This window comes from Muscardinus avellanarius (genome assembly GCF_963383645.1).
Source record: "Muscardinus avellanarius genome assembly, chromosome: 9".
Taxonomy (NCBI): domain Eukaryota; kingdom Metazoa; phylum Chordata; class Mammalia; order Rodentia; family Gliridae; genus Muscardinus; species Muscardinus avellanarius.
In genome coordinates this window covers 17,474,078-17,495,459 of record NC_137795.1, presented here as the reverse complement: position 1 = coordinate 17,495,459, position 21,382 = coordinate 17,474,078, and positions in this window count along the sequence as shown.

The following is a 21,382-nucleotide window of genomic DNA, read 5'->3' as shown; positions in this document are numbered from 1 at the left end:
TGCGCCATCATGCCTGGCTGCTAGGTTCTTTATCTTTGTCTCATAATCCAAGAGACTTGCTGTGTGCCAGAGACTGTTCCTGTCTAACTCTTTTAATCCCCAGGAAGAAACTGAAGCCCGGAGAGACAGACAGATAGCTTCAGTTGCACAAATTTCACTGGCACATCTAGTCTGTGGTAGAACAACACCGGAAACCTTTTGGATGCTAGTTGCTTAGAAAAACTTTTCTTTCAGTTAAAAAGTTGTTTCAGTATTTAAGGAGTTAAAAATTTACTTTTACATACTTTTTTACCTTAAAGTTAGAGCCAAATAAAATATTTTATGAGAAGAACTACAGAAAAGATAATGGTTCTCATATTAAGGCGTGATAACTACAGAACTGAAAGATGTTTTCTTTCCACTTGGAAGCAGAAATCCTTGTTTATGTCATTTTGAGATGATGGCAAGGGATATATAGCCATAGCCCTCTCTTTGATTGTTAGATTGGATTATTGCCACATTTTTTTCCTCTTTATAAAAAATAATTTTAGTCAAATGAATGCCCACATTACTATTACTATAAGTATATGTTTTCTGGTCCTTTAGTTATACCAGTCCAATTTGATATTATAAGAAATAAAAGTTCCTAATAAAGTACATGTTCAGGAGTACCTTTTACTTTCACCTAGGAAGGAGATTGTTTTTGTTTACTTAGTACAGTGGCACCAACATTGGAGCACTGATTAAACAGAGTTTTGCCTGTACTTCTTTGTTGCATCCTGGGGGAGGAACCCAGGGCCTCTATGCTTCGTGGTCATTCTACCTGAGCAACATCCTCAGCCTGCACTTTTCCCGTGGTCTCCTGCAGAAAGGGTGCCTAGGGAAGCCTAAGAGATGCGTGTATGCGTGGATGTCTTGCTGTGATGTTTCATTGTATCAGTGGATCCCAGAGAAGAGCTAGCCTTTTCACTTCTGTCAAGCCAGGCTTTGGAGTGACGGTGCCACAGTGCAGTGATTGAGGCATTGCACTCACTTACCACTTTTGTTTTCAGTTAGTTTGTTGACTGTATATCAGGTTGAAAACTTCACCTGGGCATAGTGGCACATGCCCAGTACTGGGGAGACTGAGACAGGAGGATTGCAAGTTTGAGGCCAGCCTCAAACTTTACTCTTTTTTCAGAGTAAAGAAAAAAATAGGGCTGGAGGTAGGTCAGAGGTAGAGTACTCCTGAGTTCAATCCCCAGTGCCACAGAAAATAAACAAGTAAATAAAGACAGACTTCTCAGCCAGCTATTCTGTCACGTAGTTAAGATTCTCTGCCGTGTTAAGGAGGACATGATGCTAGAATGACTCTTTAGAATGACATTTCCCAGATGAGCATGGGCATATAAATCACCTTCTCCAGAACCACATCCCTGCTGGGGCCTTGGCACCTCCAGGGTTTGAACGTGTAGCCTGCCTTTCTTTTACACTGTCTTGTGGTAAAGTTAGGTGTGGTCCTCAGGTAACTGTTTGTGACTCCATAAAGTTGTAGCTTATTGTATTACACGGATAATTATTAGTATTAAAATGTCGTCCATACTCTCCAACACCACTTAACAATTGTTTTTTCTTTTGCAGGGGTGGCTGAGTACTTCTTGGAAAAGCATCTTTCATCTTGGGGATTAGTGAACAAGAAGATTTGAGAAGCTCATGAGTAAATTTTGCCTGTTTATTTTGTTTTTTCTTCTTCCAAGACATTTTCTACTTCTAAATTAAAATTATTTCAAAATAAGCAAACTTCTCTTTTTTCCATGTGGATATTTATCAGAATTTAATGATAGAAAATATGGGGGTTTTCCTCCTTTTTTTAAGGAGTATTTTGGTATACAAAAGAAATTAAGAGGTCTGGTGAAAAATTGCACTTCTGGAATGTTCTTAGCCTACTTGTGCTGTGTAACAATATTCAAGATTGGATAACTTCCAGATAGTAGAGATGAATTTTTCGCAGTTCCTGACGCTGAAGCGTAGGTCAGGGTGCCGCAGGCGCAGTGCATGGCCTCGTGCCGTGTCGTCTCCGGGGCTGAGGGAGAGGGCACTGGGCCTTGTGCAGCCGTGTGCAGGCCCCGTGGGCCCTGGCCCCAGCCACAAGGGCCCCTGACCAGCCTCCCAGAGTCTCCTCCTGGTGCTGGTACGCTGGAGATGAAGTTTCAACTTGAATTTTGGAAGGACAAGCATCCAAGCCTTCTGCCAGGTAGATGTTTTCCTGCGATGGAAGCAGAGCACGTGAAGGGTTGTAAAGATGGCGAATTCCCAAGTAAGGAGGGCAGTTTGTCCAGAAGCATGATGTCTGGAGAAGTCTCGGTGCTGCTTGAATACCTGCAGAACTTCAGAATGAAGTCTTCACTGAAGTTCTGAATTTTATGAAGAGTTCAGAGATTGGATCTGAAATGAAAAGGGCACTTGCTCTTGAAAGTCAGTAACTTAAAAGTGAGATAGCTATTCTGTTCGCTGTGCTCATCGGGGCTTAGTTACTTCACTTTCTTTCCCAAGTTCTAATGCTCTTTAGCTAACTGTTCTCTGATCCTACAGTGTTACCATTCACAGAACACCTCTGGGTCATTGTAAAGCGTTCTTTTCTGCAGCTCTGAAGGCTGGGAAATTCCTTACAAGATGCCAGGCGGCGGGGCTCTGCGGCTCCCAGGGAGCAGGCCAGGGCCTCCTCCCTTCCTGAGGCGGAGCCCGCGGGCCTGAGCACCTCGCCACAGGCCCCCACTGCCCGAGCGAACTCTCCAGCAGGGACACGGTCAAACCAAAGGAGGGCCAGGTGACCGGCACTGAGGACCCCACACTCTTGGGTCTGTGTCACGGGCCAGAGTCTAGTTTCGTAGGAGTACTGAAGTACTCTGTGTTTGAAATGTTGGATTATTTCTGTCTTCAATGAAATAGTGTCCTCAGGGAGATAAAAACACAGTGAAGCTATGGCCTCTAATATTAGAGACCATAAATCCACCTTTTATTAACAGACACATAGCTCGCTAACAGGTTAGAAATGTGTGTATTTTGCATATAGCATGTGACAGTATATGTATGTTTACACATATACATGGACTTCCATACATGAACATGTAAACACATGCATGTGTTTATATTAAGTACTTATGGTAAAAATTCTGAAATATGCCGGGCATGGGGGTGCACTGTTGTAATCCCTGCATTTGGGAGGCTGAGACAGGAGGATCGCACAGGTTCGAAGCCAGCCTCAGCTACTTAGTGAGGCTCTCAGCAACTTAGACCCTGTTTCCAAATAAAATATAAAATAGGTCTGGGAGTATAGTCTGGAGACAGAAAGCCTCTGGGTTCCACCCCCAGTACCACCAGAAAAACAAAATAACCCTGAAATACACTTGGCTGCTAACAACAATTATAGAATATAATGAATCTGAATATTAACTTTTTTATAGAGAGAATTATAAATCCCTACTTTGAGCATACATTAAGGTTACTCAATTATTTTGCTGACTTACTTGATTCTTCACAAATGGGTAGATAGAACTATTACAAAAATATAGTAAATATTTTATAAATACTTTCTATTTATACATGTAAATACCAAAAAACATCTGGTGATAGAGCATCACGGTCTTCACGCTGACAGTTGAAGTTTTTGTTCTGCTCTGACTGTGTAAGCTGGCGTGTGCAGTGTAACGCAGTCCACCTTCAGCATGCATGAAGCACCTTGAGGGACTTCTTAAAAAACTTCAGCTAGGCATGGTGGGCACACTTGGAATCCCAGCATTTGGGAGGCTGAGACTGGAGGATCGCAGTTCGCAGACAGCCTCAGCTACTTAGGCCTTTGCAAATCAGTGAGACCCTGTTTCAAAATCAAGTATAACAAATAGGGCTGGGATGTAGCTCGGAGGTAGAATGCCCCTGGGTTCCATCCCTAGTACTGGAAAAAAAAAAAAACAAAAAAAAACACTGTTCCAAATACAGCAGCAAAACAGCATTCCTCTGGTTAGTCGTTTCCCTGGACCCCTGCACTTTGCCCTCAATCACTGGCCACCTCCTCCAGCAGAATAAAGTCTGCCTTAGCAGTAGCAGAAGGTGCAGAGACCTGAAGGAGGGCAGCAGAGCCCAGGTAGGACTTGGAGGCTGCTCCAGTTTCCAGCTTTGGACTGCAGGGGGCGGGGCACCCTTTACTCAGGAATCTGCCTGGAGGCAGTTAGAAAGGCTCTGCTCCAGGGAAAGGTACTTAATTCAGCCTGTGTGTGTGTGTAGGAGGCGCCCTTGGGTTTTTTTGCTTAAAATTGGCACCTTCTGTGAGAAAGCTTAAATGAGCTGAGTTCTACCTTTAAGTTCGACACACGGTATAGTTGCCTGTTCTAGAAAACGCCTCTAAATGGACCCCACTCCTTGGATGTGGTTACCATGTACTTCCCAGGGCTTTTTCTGCCACAACCCTCCACAGCTGCTGGTATGGTAGCATTCTACCTCTGAGCACACGCGCTTTCCACTGGCTGTACTCTGCTTTCGTCTTTTTGGCCCAAGACTTCTCAGTTAATGGCTATGTAATTTTAGGTCTTTTCAGACAAGATTGCCTGGATCGTGGAACCAGTGGAACCAGTACAGTGCGGAAGGCTCTTTCCTGTGTTTCAAGGCAGTGTGACATGCTGGAGCTGCCTGTGCTCTTGGCTGAGGTTTGGCTAACCTTGAAAGAAAGCATTTGCACTTGGAGAACTTTCTGCAATTGCCCAGGGCAGCCATAAGTTAATACTTTCCTTCCAGAATGTCTTCCAAGGCCTTGCCAAAAATAAAGATGGAAAGGCACAGTTCTTTGGCTGTTTCTGCCATTCTTTCTAAATGTAATTGGAATAAAGGCACAGCCCTTCTCTGTGGTGAGGACCATGTGATGCTCACCCAGGTTGAGTGGTTTTGGAAGCTAATGTGCACACATGGTGCATGCACATGCATGTGAAGCCAACTGCACATAGCCATGTCCGGTCACACTGCCTGCGCACAGTCTTCATTTTCTGCTCATCCTAGTTGTCCCTTGGACTTCTTTTAAGCTTGTACTTTGAGGTAGTGGCAGGATCCTTTATTTAGACCTGGTGTGGCCACCACCTGCGGCTTTCAGAGGACGGAGCTTATCCCTGGTGATGGCAGGGCCCGACCACCAGAGAGCTCACCGAGCATTCAGGACCTGCCAGGTTGGGACCAGGGCTCTGGAGGGAGAAGCTTGGAAAACTTAACAGACAATTCTTGGCAATCTGCACATCACAACTATTTAATTTTTATTTTCCAAAGAGAACGTGAATTTTTTGCATCCTAGACTTGGGGTCTAAAATTCATGTGGGTTACACTCAGTACCCATAAGTCTTTGCAGGTGTAACACACATGAGCATTTTTACTAAGCTAGTGGGAGCGCAGTAAAGTCACAGGGCACAGGGGCCCCTCGCTCGCCTCACCTGCCCCTCCTTTCTTCACAGAGGCTCTCAGAGGCACACTCTTTCAGCTGAGTCCCTTTTAGTTGCGAAGTCTTATGCATCATTTCTGGACTCATTTATATAAGGTTTTACTGACTTCCTGTCATTGATGATGCTTAGCTCACATTTGTGCCACCCTCCTTGCTTTTCTCTCTCTCTCTTTATTTTTTATTTTTCGTGGTACTGGGGTTCCTGGAAGCCCTTCTACCTTTGGACTACACTCCCAGACCTATTTTTACATTTTTTTATTTGGAAACAGGGTCTCCTAACTTCGCGGCTGACTTCAAACCTGTGCGGCTGACCTATTTTTACATTTTTTTATTTGGAAACAAGGTCTCCTAACTTCGCGGCTGACTTCAAACCTGCGCGATCCTCCTGTCTCTGCCTCCGAAGCGCGGGGATTACAAGCGTGCGCCACCACACCCGGCTCTCCTTGCTTTTCTAATGCAGTTAAACTACTATTCCTACTTTCTCCAACTAGTTGCTGCCTTCGTGACACTGGATAAAATACACCACCCAGGATTCTAGTTTGAACCGTAGACACTGCGTTGACTCCCCCTTGGGGTGAGGGGCCTCGCCATCACCTCAGCTCTTGTCATCTGAACTTTTGATTATTCATCTTCAGGCCTGGTAACATTTACTTTTTGTCTTTTTGTTTGTGAGTTAAACATTAATAGGTGTTTATTACTATGGCCAAATACTGCTACTTGGCCAGGTAAGTAATGCAGCGTGGTTGTATTTCTCTTTGATTAGCTCTGTGTTTTGTGTTTGTCTTGATCTCTGTGTTCTATAACTGTTTGCCTTTATCATTTATCATGAAATAACAGGTGTGCAGTCCTTTGCCTGTTTTGCGTCCCCGGCCCTTCCCTCCCCTGAGCCCTTCTGTCCTCTACCCCCATGAAGATGGATTCTTTGACTGATAAGAGGCTGTCGTGTCAGGATCTTTTTTCCCTCATTTCCTGGGTTAGAAATTGATTCCAAAACTAGCCATAGTGGCGCACGCTTGTAATCCCAGTATTTGGAAGGCTGAGATAGGAGGATCGCAGGTTCACAGACAGCCACAGCTACTTAGTGAGGCCCTCTGCAACTTAGTGAGACCCTGTTTCAAAATAAAGAATAAGCCGGGCATGGTGGCGCACGCTTGTAATCCCATGCTTGGGAGGCTGAAACAGGAGGATAGCACACGTTTGAAGCCCACCTCAGATACTTAGTGAGGCTCTCAGCAACTTAGTGAGACCCTGTTTCCAAATATATAAAATACGTCTGGGAGCGTAGTCCGGAGGTAGAAAGCCTCTGGGTTTCAACCCCAGTACCACTAAAAAAAAAGAATAAAAACTCTGGTAGGGTGTCTAGCTCAGGGGTAGAATGCCCCCAGGTTCAATCCCCAGCACCGCAAAAAAAAAAGGAAGAAAGAAAGAAAGAAAGAAAGAAAGAAAGAAAGAAAGAAATTTATTCCAAAATGTTTACTTTTGGAGGTTGTTCTCTATTTTGCTGTAATGAACACCAAATAGTTTCCTAAACAAAATATGCCAGAGGTTTAAAATATCTTCAACCTAATGGTTAATTGACAGTTTAGTTGCAACCAAGCAACCAAGTTCTCAATATACATCTTCCTTCATAACTTTGTTTTTTAAGGTGTGTGGTACTAGGGATTGAACTCAGGGGCTTTCTACCTCTGAGCTCGACCCCCCGCTCTATTTTTTATTCTTTATCTTGAAACAGCATCTCACTGAGGGCTGAGGCTAGCCGCAAACCTGTGACTCAGCCTCCAAGTACTGAGATTACAAGCATGAGCCCCCACACCCCGCATCCTTCATAACTTTAGGATTTTGATACTCAATTGCTTTTGCTAATAGTTCTGCTGATAAGAAATATATTTTAATCCTCTGTTGTTAGCATTTGTTATTTCTGTTATGGCTTTTATGTTTCTTTCATATACCTCACATAGAATTGCTTAGATGGACTGAGTGTGCTGCTCATTTCTGGGATTTAAAGTGTAGACGTGGATCCTTAGGAATTACCTTTATCCATCAGGGTTTTTTTCCTATTTTTTTTAGATGCTGGGGATGGCACCCAGGGGCGTTCTACTTCCAAGCCACATCCCCAGCCTTTTTTTATTTTTATTTTTTGGAACAGAACCTTGTTAAACTGCTGAGGTTGCCTTAGAACCTGCAATGCTCCTGGCTCAGCCTCAAAGCACTTGAATTACAGGTGTGTGCCTCCATGTCCAGCTATCTCTGAAATATTCTTGACTCCATTTCTTCTGAAACTCTAGTTAGTCAAGTATTGCATTCTCTCAATTCTCTGCACACATTTTCTCACCCCTTTGCCTGGAACTTTTTCTGGTAGAGTTTCATTTAATCTTCCAAATGTTCATTTGATTTATCACTTTAATAGCTATTTTTAATTCCTAGGGAATCCATTTTTAAAAATTTTAATAGCATCACACTTGTTTCATGGATGCAATAGCATCTCAAATCTCTTTGAGAAGAGAAATATTTTTTGTTGGTTTGATTTTTACTAGATGGCATTTTAATTTACAAATTGGCATCATTTTGGTTGACAAATATCCAGATGCTATTTTCATCTGCCAGCAAGAGCTACAGAGAGAAACCCAGCACGACTTCAGATTTTAATCACACATTTCTTCTGGAGTTTCAAGTGGATTAAGAATGCCAGGGACAGATATGTGAAGCTGATGTTTCTCTCCCTGAGCCTGTCGAAGGGCTGTTTCTCTTTTCTTCCAAAAGGAGAGCAGATGTGTCTTTACCTGCAAACATTTTTGTTTGTTTTTAAAAACACTTACCTGTTCTTTGTTCCTGGGCTATTTTTCTTAATTCACATTAAAAAAAAAGTTATAGAAATATGATTGTGAGTTCTTCAAGGCAGTCATTTACCTGCGGGGTGTAGACTTATAGGTCCCCTTTCTCTGCTCTGTATGTAGGGTGCTCCTCTTTGCAAACTCTTCTAGGCAGTGGCTTCAGCTAGGGAGGCCCTGGCAGGGGCCGGAAGGACAGGGTCTCTCTCCTCCCTCAGCTCCACAGGGCGTTTCTAGGGCAGTTTATCTGTTTGGCTTAGGCTCCTGCTCAGGGGAGGGCAGGCCCTTGGCCTTGGGGAGCCTACATTGTCCTGTCTTGTTCCAGAGTGAGGTAGATATTGCTTCCCCGAGTCTGAGGAATCCAGGGTTTCCCCACTGATCCCTTTTACTTTTTAACTCTTGACACCTCTGAAACCAACTCCCAACATTGCATTTCCCGGCTGATGCCACATGCAGTATATTTTCTGTTCTAGGCTGGGCTCGTGCAGAACTAGAACAACCCTGATTCGGAGTGACAGGCAAGTAGTTGGCCATTATGCCTGGGCACCTCGACATGCTGGGCCAGGAAGTACTTACCTGGTGCCAAACAATGTTTTAGAGCAAAATGATTCATTATCGGTGTACCAGGACACTGGATTCTTGACTGCCAGTGTTCTATGCTTATGCTGAGCATGGGGAATAGGACCTTGTTTATTCCTAGCATTAGTTTTAATCCAGGAAATATGTGAAGCTGACTTCTGTTATCTACTAATCCAGTGTTTCCTTCTATTTACAGTAGAAGGTGTGCACGTTAGGTTTGTGCACTGTGTTGCTAGAACTTGTTAAACTTATTTTAAAAACGCCATAGTATGGAGAGTGCAGAGGCCGTATCGACTGCAGGAGTGATACTGACAGCAAGGAAGGTAACTGGCATCTCCGGTGCTAAGCAGTGGTGAGACTATGCTGAATTAGGAATGCTCCGAGGATGGGGACGGAGAGCCTGGGGGTTGGAGGTGCAGGAGGGCGTGGGGCGGTGCGTGATCAGCATCCCACTTCCCAGCTTTGCCCTCTGCCCCACCCTTGTCTGTGAAGCTGGAGGACCTTAGCACGGACACGTGAAGCGCCAGGAGGCCAGCAGGCACGAGAAGCAGGCGGCGGAGGCTTTGGGGTCAGCCTGCTTAAAGCCCCGGGTCTGGCTGTAGCAAGCACTTTAAACACTCTCCACTTCTCTGTGAGGTGAGAAGACACATGTCATGTAGGTAGTTGTAAATGTTTAGTTGATTACCGAGAAATTCCTTTCATGGTGGGTGGAAGAAAGTCTGCTGAACAATAACTGAACATTCTTGTTTTTGAATTGATAATAATCTTACATTATATAGGATGTTAATAAACAGTTTAATGAATAATAAAACACTGTATTCTCTACCTGGCTTAAGAAATCCCAGTATAAGGAAGCCCAACGTATCCCCAAATATGTTTTCTCTTTTGCTCACACAGGAGTTATCATGTCGCGTTTCCTCTCACTTTTCCTCTGGTGCTGTACCATATGCATACGCACGAACAACACATTCTTCTTTGCATCTGTTGCTGAAACTTATGTAATTGGAACTGTGCTTTTTTTTATTCTATGTGAGTTGTTTTCTCACTCAGAATGTTTTTGAGGTTCTTCTATGCTGACACATCATTATAAAGGCCGTCGCACATTCATTCTTCCTGCCCTAGAACGATCCGTCCTAAACCGTCCAACAGCTTAGGAGTGAAGCTGCAGGAACCACAGTGCGCCCACATCCACCTGGACAGCCCAGCTTTCCCGGGTGATCACGCGAGCTCCCCTCCTCCTGCCAGAGACTCTTCTGCTCTGTGTCCTGCTGGCACTGTGCCACCCGTCTTCTTTTGGTTGTGTGGGTATTTTACTTATTTTATGGTATTGGGGGGGTGAAAAAATTCTAAAAGTTACTGTTTTGACTGTATCACTATTTCCAGCTGACTTTTGTAACTTTTGTGTCCATTTATTGTTATTTGTATATGTGTGTATGTGGTACTGGGGATTGAACCCAGAATTGTTCTCCCTCTGAGCTATACCCCACAGCTCACTGTTATTTTTTGTTCTGAAACAGGGCCTTGTTAGGTTTTGAGAGTCTCACTACTTGTTGAGGCTGACCTCAAATCTACAGTCCTCCTGTCTCAGCCTCCCAAGTACTGGGATGGCAGGAATACACCATGCCATCTGGCTCCTGTTTATTATTTTTAATAATAAGATTATACTCATACAGGATTATCAGTCTCATATTCAAAGATCGATGCTTTCCAAATGTTCCAAAATAATAGTTCACCTAGGGCATTTGTCTAACTCTGAATCCTAGGGTTACTATAGAGACACAAACCAGCAGATGTTGGGCCTAGGATTCTGTACTTTTAAAAAGTGCTCTGACATAGTGGATCTTTTTTTTTTTTTTTTTGTGGTACTGGAGATGGAACCCAGGAACATTCTACCTCTGAGCTACACCTCCTGCCCTATTTTTTAGTCTTTATTTTGAAACAGGGTCTCAGTGAGTTGCAAAGGGCCTCACTAAGTTGCTGAGGCTGTCCTAAAACCACGATTCTTCTGTCTCAGCCTCCCAAATGCTGGGATTACAAGCATGCATTATTAACATGAGTTGGGGCCAAGAAATAGTGGGCCGAGAAGCAGCACCCAGCCCATGCAGACTTCTCATGGCGGAAGCCCAGCGCTCAGAGTTGTTGCATTAGGATGTTTGCAGCAAATAAAATGTGTGATTGGGTGGTTACTCTTAGATTACTGCTCAGTGCCATGGATAGCTATGTCCAGAGAAGAGTGCTCTGAAAGTAATGGAGACTGCACAGCTCATCCCACTGGGCTTAGTGCTCAGATCAGGTGAACACACAGAGCAGGGCAGAGGTCAGTAAAACAAAAATCTTTGAATTTTTTATTCCTTTTTAAGGCAACCACTAAGAAATCATCTACTCAAAACTCTTCCTGTTTCTACAAGGAATTAATTCCAACTGACAGTAGGTCATGTCCTGCTAACTTTAAAAATAAATCTGTTGTACCTTGTATTTCAATTTCAAAGCACCTGAACATCGGCTGGGCATCTGGATGTTTTTCTTTGTGAGTAATTCTATACAAACCATGGGGAATCTCTCAGAGACAAATACATTTCTGCTGAGGTTGCCCACATCAGGAAGATTGGGTTTTGGAGAATAATCAATAGTTTGGAGGCAGGTGTGGTGCTGCACACTTGTAATCCCAGCATTTGGGAGGCTAAGACAGGAGGACCGTGGTTCGCAGACAGCGTCTGCTACTTAGGCCCTTTGCAACTCAGTGAGGCCCTGTTTCAAAATAAAGAACAAAAAATAGGGCTGGGGGTATAGCTTAGAGGTAGAATGCCCCTGAGTTCCATCCCAAATACCACAGGGGGAAAAAAGAATCTGGGGCATGTTTGTGTGAAATGTCTAGAGCTAAGCCAGGCGTGGTGGCACACACTTGTAATCCCTGCGCTTGGGAGGCTGAGACAGGAGGATAGCACAGGTTCAAAGCTAGCCTCAGCTACTTAGTGAGGCTCTCAGCAACTTAGTGAGACCCTGTTTCCAAAATAAAATATAAATGGGTCTGGGAGTATAGCCCGGAGGTAGAAAGCCTCTGGGTTCCACCCCCAGTACCAACAACAACAACAAAAAATGTCTAAAAAAAAAAGAAATGTTCAGGTTCAAGATATAAATGTGAGAACCAGACTTCCGGGAAGATGGCGACCGTGAAAAGCGGGGCTTACGAGCCCCGCTAACAACCAATCTCTATTACCACAAAATCAGTGCCTTTCATAGCCAGAAAACACCATCATCAGAGAAACAAAAAAATCACCAGCCCCAGAGAGGAGGGGGTCTCATAACAGAGCTCAGAGCCACAGAGGAGATACGCCAGCCTCACGGCCGAGGATGCAGCAGCAGCGCCTTACTGCCTGTGGCAGCGGCGAGCTCACCGGACGGCCACGGCTACAGACCAACGCACTCAACAGCCCACCAGGCTCCAGAGAGGAGTGGCGGACAGCGAGCCAAGGTGAGCTGCTGCAGAAGAGCCCAGACAGTGAGCCGAGGTGAGCCACTGCGGAAGAGCCTGGCGGGATTCGGCAGATTTTTCGGCGCAGGGAGCATCTAAAGCTCCGAGTGGCTGGGCTCAGCACACGCTGCAGGGACTCAGAGCAGAATTCAAAAACAGAAAAGAAATACGACAGCCTGACAGCCGAGGGCGTAACAGTGGTGCCATATTGCCACCAGTGGCAGCGGCAGCAGCAGTGAATTCACCGAGTCCACTACAGCTCCATCTGCGTATTCAACAACAGTGAGTCAAATTGCGGGCCTCAGAGGAGAAATCCCAGTACTGACTCCCAGGTACTTGACCCAGTGGGGGAGTGGTGGTGGCAAAGATATCACACCATAGGAGAAGGCCCAACCTGGCACCCCCCATAGTCTAAAGCAGCCTCTATTGACTCCCTGGGTCTGAGACTTTGCGATACACCCAGTAAAGGAGTAGTTGTTACTGAGATACCACAGACTCGAGATCAAGAGCACCTTAAGTGAAGTTGTAGTGACCCAAGGGAAGAACCCAGAGAAGGCACAAACTCCCGAAAGCATGGGAAAGAGGAATAACAATGGAGCAATGAATGCCCACAATCCCACAATATCAGAACCCGATAAAACAGAAATTCAGAGATTTCTAGAAGATCAAATCAGGAAAATAACTGTAGAAATGATAGAGGTGCTTTGAAAAGAACTCAGAGAGAGCCAAAAAGAGATAAAGGATGCAATTAATGAAGTAAAGGCCCCAATTCAAAGTACAAACAACCAATTAGACCACATGGAGAATAGAATCTCGCTCTTAGAAGATGAGCAATCCAAAAATGAACGCATAGTTTCTAATCTAGAAAAAAAATATCTGACAGCAGGAATCTGACATTGAAGAAATATGGGCCCATTTTAAGAGAGCTAACCTAAGAATAATTGGAATAGAGGAGGGAAAAGAAGGTGAAACCAAAGGGATCAACAATCTCTTCAAGGAAGTAATAGCAAAAAATTTTCCAAACATAGAGCAAGAGGTCGAGACACAGGTCCAGGAAACTTATAGAACTCCCTTTAGATAGGATTGGAGAAGAGGATCCCCATGCCACATAATTGTCAAAATGACCAATGTGGAAGCCAAGCAAAGAATCTTGAAGGCAACAAAAACAAAGGACCAAGTGACATTCAGAGGCAAACCAATTAGAATCACTTCAGACTTCCCAAACCGAGTCATGAGAGCCAGAAGGGCTTGGAGTAACATATTCCAAACTCTGAAAGAAAACAACTTCCAGCCAAACATTTCCTACCCAGCAAAACTTTCTATCCAATTAGATGGAGAAATAAGAAGCTTCCATGACAAACAGAAACTGAAGGAATTTATGTCTTCAAAACCAGCACTAGAGAAAATACTCACAAAGAGATTAACTACAAAGAAGAAATAGGTAACACACACCAGAACCAGAGAAACAAGATTTTCCATCCAACAGACAAGTAAGATTAGTTATCTGTGGAGATTCATTATTTATGTTAGTCTTTTACCTATCTCTAAATTGTATTGTTTGCTTTTATTGTTAATTTTTAGGATTTCTAGTTGGAATATTAATATACCTTCATATATAGCATTTGGAAATATTTTATCCCATTCTATCAGTAACTTTTAACTCTGTTTACATTGTCTTTGGATATACAATATTCTATTTTTTAGGGAGTTTGTATACCCTTTTGTTGCCTGTGCCATTGAAATCATATCCAAGAAATCACTGCCAATTTCAATGTTGTGAGGTTTTATGACCCAGATTTTCTTCTAAAAGTTTATAGTATTAAGATTTATATTTAGGTCTTTTATCTATTTTGAGTTGATATTTGTATATGGGATTAGGTAAGGGTCCAATTTTATTCTTTTTCATGTAATTATTATTTTTCAACAATATTTAGTTAAAAGATTATTATTTCCTCCACCAAATGTTCGTGGAAACCTTGTCAAAAATAACTTGACAATATATGGAAGAATATATCTCTAGGCTTTTATTTAACTCCAATGATTTATATATCTGCCTTTAGAACAGTACTACACTGTTTCAATTATTGTAGCTTTATATGGTTTGAAATTAGAAAATATATATCTTCTAGCTTTGTTCTTTTTCGAGATCGTTTTGGGTATCTAGAGTCCATATTCCATATTAGGATAGATTTTTTCTGAAAAATAAATATATAAATATATGATAGTTTCACCTAAAACAAAAAGAAAAACAATCTCTGGTAAGAAAGAAAGCAAAAAGAAATATTAAAATGTTATCTTTAAGTTATCAAGAGTTTGGTATCAGACAAATGAAACTGTTATGTGAGATTATCATTTTTAATTTTGGATAAACTGCTATAATACTAGATGTCAACCACTAAGCCAAGCATGGGAAGGAGGGATGGGGAGGGATTGGGGTGGGGATCGGGTTGGGGCTGACTGGGCGATGTGTGCATGTATGTCTACAAAAGTTTTTTTGTATCCCACTATGATGTATGAATACAGTGCACCAATAAAAAATTAAAAAAAAATTAAAAATAAATAAATAAATAAATAAATAAATAAATAAATGTGGGAACCATCAACATTAAGACCATCTCCAAGCCTTGACATGGCACAAAATCATCCAAACAGTGAGTGCATAAGAGAACGAAGGAGTCCTGGAGAGCCACACTACTGAAAAGCTGGAGAGAGAGGAGAAGGGAGGAGAAGCCATTGAGGATGTGTGGGAAGAAGCAGGCAGTGAGGGAGACTCAGTCCACAAGCCACAAGCACAGAGTGACCGGCCGAGCTGACTGCTGCTGCTGGTTCAGGTGGGGTGAAGACAGAGATTTGACAATCAAATTTAGCAATGTATGAAATATTTGCCCTCATTGATGAGGCCTGCCCAACATGAGTTCAAATGATAGTAAGGACTTAGGACAACCCTTAAATCTTTCGTGAAGAGTGAGAGTTTAAAGGGGTATTCAGGTGGACAGAGGGTTTGTGTTTAATGAATGTGGGAAAAATAAAAAAGCATTTTTTACAGTGATAGGAGTGGTCTGAGAGAGCAGAGAAAGTTAATAATGCAGGCTTCAGGCAATGAGAGATGAGCAGGGCCGGAAGGGCTGCAGCAGTGTGGGGGACTGGGCCAGACCTCATAATCAGCATGTAAGATCCCTGCCCAGCCTCAGCTAGAGACCTTCTGATACCTGAGATGCCTGGAAGAGAAAACACCTGTTTGGCTGGATTCAATGCCTGCACACCAACCCCAAGGTCACCCAAAAGTAACCTCTGAAAATGACCATGCTCTTGGAATACACTTTACACTGCCACCTGAGACCCCCACCCACCTGGCTTTCCTCAGACTTCCTGGGGTTCCCATAGGCAGTGCGGGCGTTTCCAGCAAGGGAGATCTAGCTGGTGCACGAAAATGTGGTAGAAAAGGGCTGTGACCGTCCCAATGATTTCGAGATGGAAATTAAATTCACAGTGGAAGACTCCATGCCATTGCCTGCTCTTGAAAAGGGACCACTTGAGCACTGCCTCTGGGTCTAACCCCTCTTCTAAGGTGGCCTTCTCCCTCAGAACTCTTCACTCATCACCCTGGATAAGCAGCCATGCTTATCTTACCATGTTTCCCATCTGAAATCTTCCTTTCAGGAAGGAAAAGGAAATCAAGGAAAACCACTGCCTGCTAACACGGGGTGAGAAGATTTGGGATGCTCTGGGGAGAGGCAGGAAGAGTTCCTGCTTACTAATAAAAAGAAAGTATATACCGGCACAGACTGGAGCCTCTTCCAAGTGCAGATGTGAAGAGGTAATTTGGAGAGGCTAGAGGTCAGGGGACGAGGAAGTGATGTACCATGAACTGTAAGAAGTAAAAGAGGCAAACGTTAGGGATGGTAGACACGGTTCCAGGAAGCTAAGAATCTGTTGAGGTTGAAGTTCCAGGAGAAGATAGGAACTGTCGGTTTAAACATAGAATGAGTGAATTCAAATGATGGAGGAATTGTGGTTTGGTACTGGTCCATTATCACATTGGAAGGACTCTGGGAACCAGTAACTTGGAGAGATTGACAATCACAGTTCTTAGAGGTAAGGAAGGCAGGAACCTGGGAAGCCAGCGCACCGACAGGATCATCTTCATGGTTATTAAACATACCCAGGCTTTATGAAAGAAGGAGGGGTGGGGAGACCGTCAAGCCGGGAGCTGCGGTCTGCAGGGCTGACTGGAGACGAAGATGTTGATGAACACTGTTAGGCAGGACGCATGCGCCTGGCTGGAGATCTGACTGTCCAAGCTGGAAAGAAGTTAGGACAGTAATCCTGTCCATTATCCTGAGTGGAAGGGCAAAGGTGGAAGGGAATGCTCTGTGACCTGCTGGAATATTTGGGATTGACTGGCTGACCATGGATTACCAAAGGCAGAGTGGAAAAGTGAAAGGTGAAGGGTGAAAAATGGAATCAGAAAAAGGGAAATAACATGGTGCGGAATAGAAAGCAGTTTATGGTTGTGAGGAGGCAGTCTCTGGGTAAGTAGGGTGAAAGGCATTCTGAATTTCACCCTTTGGGCAAAGCAGTGAGCACTGGGAATAGAGATGTGGTCTGGAGCTTGCAAAGAGCAGAGTCTGAGCCCTCTTCACTCTGGTGGGTGGTTGCTGGAGAGCAGAGCCCATCAAGCTAGTATGCTCAGGAAGCCATTGCCCAAGGGCCTGGATGTGGGTTCTCTTCCAGAGACTGCATTTCTATAGGCTTTGCTTAGACTCCAAGTGAGGCTGTCAGGTAGACTGACCAGGGCTAGTCACATCCAGGTCCACTTAGCTCCTGCGGTGGACATTTCAGATCAGATGCAATGAAACTTCCATGGTCACTGCATATGTTGAATAGAAATAGTGAAGGTTTCACTGAGAGGCTTGTACTGAAGACGAACCTTTCAGACCCGCCATATTTCCAAAGGCAGAGGTCACCTGGGTATCTTCTCAAAGAATGTACCAGTGTTGTGTTCCTCAAGGTGACACGTTGCTCCAAGGGAAAGGGCTCTAATAAGATAACACAAGAAACATCAGCTTAGTGCCTTTTGTACTGAACACTTGAAAGGGGCTTTTCTCCTAATTGGTCAGGAAAACATATTCCCCATAGGAGAGGGATTAGTGTGCAGCGAGTGAAAAGATCCAGGTAGAGTGAGTCTGAGCTGTTTTGTCTTGTTTTGCAGATTGAATCCAGGGGTTCTCTATCACTGGGCTATGGCATTTTCCAGCACAGTGACTATGACCTCAGCTGTTTTTAAAATGTTTAAATCTGAGATAGGGTCTCTCTAAGTTGTGTAGCTGGCTTTGAACTTATGATTCTCCAGCTTCCCCCAGTCCCTCATTCCTTCTTAGTTCTGTTTCATGGATTCTCATGTCTGTTCATTGCACGAGCTATATGGTGTGTTTCTGAGGTTTGCTTAGATGGTGTGAACCTGGGGACTGTTCAGTGAAAAGTACTGTCTTCATGACTGCACCTATGTCAAGGAATTAGAATAATCATCTTTGGTTCACATTGGCTCAGAATACTCTTTTGGTACTCTAGCTCTTATTTAGAACTTAGGTTTGCTTTTTTTTTTTTTTACTAAATATAGTTTTGTTTTAGGGAAATATATATTTCTCTCTTCATGGATTTTCGAAAGTATAATTATTTTATTTAATTGAGTTTCAGCTTCAGGAGTTTCTCTGTGTATATGTTTTTGTATAGCTGCTAGATTCTTGATTAGTAATTAGATGCAGGTAAAATTATTTTTATATGTTTTTATTGTTGCATTATAGTTTCATATCATAATGTAAATAAAAGTGTATAATATGTATAATGACACTATATGGATAAAGGAAATAAATTTGTATAATACTTTATTCTTTTTCCTGTTATTTAGTATTACTATAATGTTCAAACCAGCATAAAAATACCAATGTTCTTTTGGACCAAGAATAAATTTTTCTATACTAAAAGTTTCCATCTCTTAAATATCATCTAAATTTCATTTATGCAGTATATTGTCAAGATGGTACATTGTTTTTACATGACCTTAAACTCATTTTAAATCTGCATCTGCAGCTTTCTTTTTCTTCCCATCATCTATGCAGATGGAGACGTTTATTATAGAATTGAATTTACTTGCTATTTACTTAATAGCCAGTTTCACTTAAGATGAACTTTACTTGATAAAAAGAAAATAGAGCATCAATCGGGTCTTCCTTCAGTAGAAAACAACTATTTAGGTGACGATTTAGTAGAGGAATAATGTAGGAAGTACTGTGCCACAGAGCTATTTTAAGACCCAATGATGATTTTACTCAAAAAGCACATACAGCCGATGGATTTCGCAAACTTGTGCTTAGCGGTGAGCAGCAGCCTTCGTTTTTCTTATTTCATGCTTAAACAATCATAAACAGAGGTGGTGTGAGTGATAAATATTCTTCACTATTGCAAAATCAAAGAAAGAATGCTAAGTTCAAAGAAAAGTAGGTGCCATGAGTTTTAGAAGCTGCAGAGGCACAGAGCTTCCCGGCTGTAAAGCTGAGAGCCCAGTGCTGGCTTCTCCCAACTCATTCTCTCTCACAAAACCTGGCACTTCTTGGAAATTCTGCTGAAATGCATGGAAATGGCTTTATTGCCTTGATCTGGACATACATAAAGTAAAAATGATTGTGCTGTATTATGAAATGTGTTATGTTTGTAATAAAATAGGTTAACCAGTTAGAATGTGTTCCCTTTTTCTCTATAACTTCCAGTCAGAATTTATGAGATGTCAAGGATGTGGAAGTGTCAGTCTCGTGCTGATCATGGCTGAAGCCTGTCTTTTGCTGGAGTGGCATTGTTTGTTTCATATTAAAGTGCCAGATTTACAGGGTAAGGAATGGAAGTTGTCAGAATGTGAAAAGAAAGCCGCCGGTGTGCTTCTTCATGCCCACATCTCTAGGTTATTGTCTCCTACGGAGGAAGTTCCATTGTAGGTGACCCAGATGCAGAACACACACACAAAACCTCTCCTCGAATTCAGCACCTCCTTCCAGGAAGAAGTTGACCAAATCCAAATGAGTAACTGCACACTTTTAACCCAAGAAGAGACCAGGCTCCAGGTATCAGTGAATCTGTGTGTTAGAAAAAAATTTAAAAACATCAAACACTGCTTAAATTATTTTTAGAAAAATTATAGTCAACTTAGAGACAATAATTCTTTCCGTTCTTTAAAATTTTGACTATAATTTGATGTTGCATATTCATACCAGGTGTGGTGGTGCGCACATGTAATTCTGGTACTCAGGAGGCTGAGACAGGAGGATCACAGGTTCGAGAGAAGCCTAAGTAATGAAGTGAGAATATTGACAACCTAGAAAGACCCCATTTCCAAACAAAAACTAAGAAGTCCTGGTGGGGTGCCTGAGATGTGGAGTGCCCCAGGGTTCAATCCTCATTCAGCACCCTCCCCTATTAGCGTCTCAATGATCTGTCCTTAAGTCCCAAAGCATCACTAAATTTGGCAGCCTAACTAGTAACAGCGTATTATTCCTCACGATTTCCTGGACTGACGAGGGCTCAGTTGGGTGGTTACCCTGATGATGTACTTTGATGTGCTTGGTGCAGTTGTGTACAGCTGGATGTGGCTGGGACTGGGATGCCAAGGTGACCTTTCATCCTTCAGGGCCTCTCTCCATCATTTCATACTCCATCATTTCATACTCGAGTTTCAACTTCTTTATATGCAAATGACTGAGGTCCCAGAGAAAAAAGTTGAAATTACAATTCTTGTAGGGCACAGGTTTGGTAATCTAGAGCATGCATTTCAGCCTTTCTACTGCAAAAAGGCCAGTCGGAGGGCCAGCCCGGATTCAAGAGAGAGGAAATATGTTCTCTGTCATGAGAGGATGAGCCACATGCTTGTGCAGGAAGAAAAAGAACTGACGGCTGCTTTCACTAGACGCATCTGCTCCTCTTGGATGTCAACTTTATTTGTCACTTATAAAATATCTATTGAGCTCTGGGATGGAAGATGGAGAAAGAGTCAGAAACAGCACAGTTCCTATGTCTGTGAGCGTTAGCTGTCTTAGAGAAGACCAGCAATTCAGCAAGTGAGTACGCTGCATTTCTGCAACATGGCAGATAGAAACCGCAGAGACAAAACAGACAAATCAGACTCCATCTGATAGAAATTTTGAATTCATAGCCAGGGAATTTCAAGCAACATAAATAAAGAGATTAGCTTTAAGAGTATGTTAAGTATGCAGAAGGATCTTCTGTGGTTTATGAAGAAAGCACACAGGATCTAAGTTAAATGCTGGGCGCTGGCTCTTGAAAGTGCATGTAGGATAGACCCTGTGGGCAGCAAAAGCTGAAGTTTTGCGTCTTCCATGTAATGGGTCTAAGATTTCTAGGTGAGCACCGAGGGATTTGTTGGGTCAGGATTTCAGTGAAGCATTGAAACTCTAAACTCCAGGAGCCCTTGGGGTGAAGACAGTAACTTGTGAGGTAGCTGAACCAAACCCTGGTTATCTCTCGAAGGGAAACACCCAGTTCTCAGTCACTCCATTCAGGGAGGTCTGAACTTATGGCTTCCTAAGTATTTATAATTGTCTAAGCCAAGGTACATTTTTTACAACCAAGGAGTTGTTTTTTTTTTTTTTTACCATAAACAATGTTATCTAGGAGCCAGTTGATGGAATCAGATTCAGAAATATTAGTAGGGGCTAAATTGCCCTGCAGAAAGGGGAAGAACTTGTTAGCTTCTCTTTATGATTTCTTATAACAGCAGGGATTTAGTCTGACCACCATTTTCCCTTGGCCATAGGAAAGGGAGAAATGTTGACTTCAAACTAAATTATAGATTATAGATAGAAAGCTCTAAAATCCAATAAAATGAAAACTAATATTGACAGTAGAACTCGACATATGCAACCCCAAATGGCAGCTACAACAATGAGCAACAACAGAGACCCCTCGGGAGGCCAGGTTGATGGCAAAGCAGGAGTGAACCAATCCTAGCTCTGTCCCGTCTCCACTGGCTCCCAATGCATGGACCCCAGGGCTGCGAGGACA